We start from the raw sequence: 1,263 nt of genomic DNA, 5'->3' as shown, positions 1-1,263 counted from the left end.
AAAAAAAAAATTATATTAAAAAAAAAATTACATAAAAAAATATATTAAAAAAAATTAAAAAATATATTAAAAAAAAATAATCAGCCCCAACAACAACAAACCAAACCACGGGAATCTATTAGCCAAAAAAAAAAAAAAAAAGAAAGCGCTAAGATGCTAAGCAACGACAGTTTGTGATTTCCAGGAATATAAAAGGAGGATATAATCAAAACTCTAAGCCTGCATGATATTGAATTCTTTCCTCCCCCCCCACCCCTTAAAAAAAAACCCCTTAAAAAAAAAAAAAAAAAAAAAATCGCCACTTAAAGAGTTCTCGCTTTACATTTCCAAGAAGAGATGCCAGTTCATAAACAGTTTTCAGTGATTTACTTCAGCGCAAATGAGTTGTTTCATATTTTGCAGTGTCTTTTCATGATCATTTGCATCTATTACCAAAACCTCATCCTATTGGCTTCTCCTTACTCCACACGGACTCTGCACCGCATGATTGTGAAAGGAAGAGTGTGAGAGAATAAAGAAGGAAAAGCGAGCGAGGGGGAGCGAGAGAGGGAGAGGGAGGGAGAGGGGAAGGGAGAAGGAGGTGGGGTGAATATACGGATTAAATATGTTTAACTACCTACATTAATGAGATATCGCTCGCCTCACAACAAATCACCTACCTAGACCACCCAAAAGATTGATTTTTGGGGAGTGTTGGAAAATTAAAGAGGAGCGCTGGCTGTCGTTAATTTCGAAATTTTAACGAGGCAGTTTTAGCCTTTTTAAATGTCAGGGTCGCTTTGGAAAACTGTAAAAGAACACGATTTAATTGCTACCAGTTTTAAAAGGTCCTATAAATGTAATTGGTATTTTAATACAAGTTATCAAATCATACAGCTTCTTACCCTAAACATATTTTAAAACAAACGAGGTAGTCATATTTAACATTTTAATGATCAATTTCCTTATTATTGATAAAGGTTTAACTATCGCATGAAGGGAATTGCGTTTGTAATAGCCCCAAAAAAGGCTGTAAACTGTTTAACAAACTATAAAACGCCATAAAGCCGGGGATGTTGTTGTTGTTTATACCGCACGACATAAAAGCCGTTAAGGATTTTACGATTCCGCTCCTCCAGCGCTATAAAAGCGGAGTTTTCCATTGGAGCCTTCCGCGGCCGCGGCGAGATGCGGAGGTGTCAATATTGAATTAAAATCATTAGAGTTTTTCATCTAGAACATCGAGTTTTGCGCGGCTCGCCCTGGCTGCCTCCTCCTCCTCCC

The sequence above is a fragment of the Parus major genome, chromosome 27, assembly GCF_001522545.3.
Source record: "Parus major isolate Abel chromosome 27, Parus_major1.1, whole genome shotgun sequence".
Classification (NCBI taxonomy): Eukaryota; Metazoa; Chordata; class Aves; order Passeriformes; family Paridae; genus Parus; species Parus major.
The sequence above is the reverse complement of the archived record's forward strand: the minus strand, read 5'-3'. Positions refer to the sequence as shown.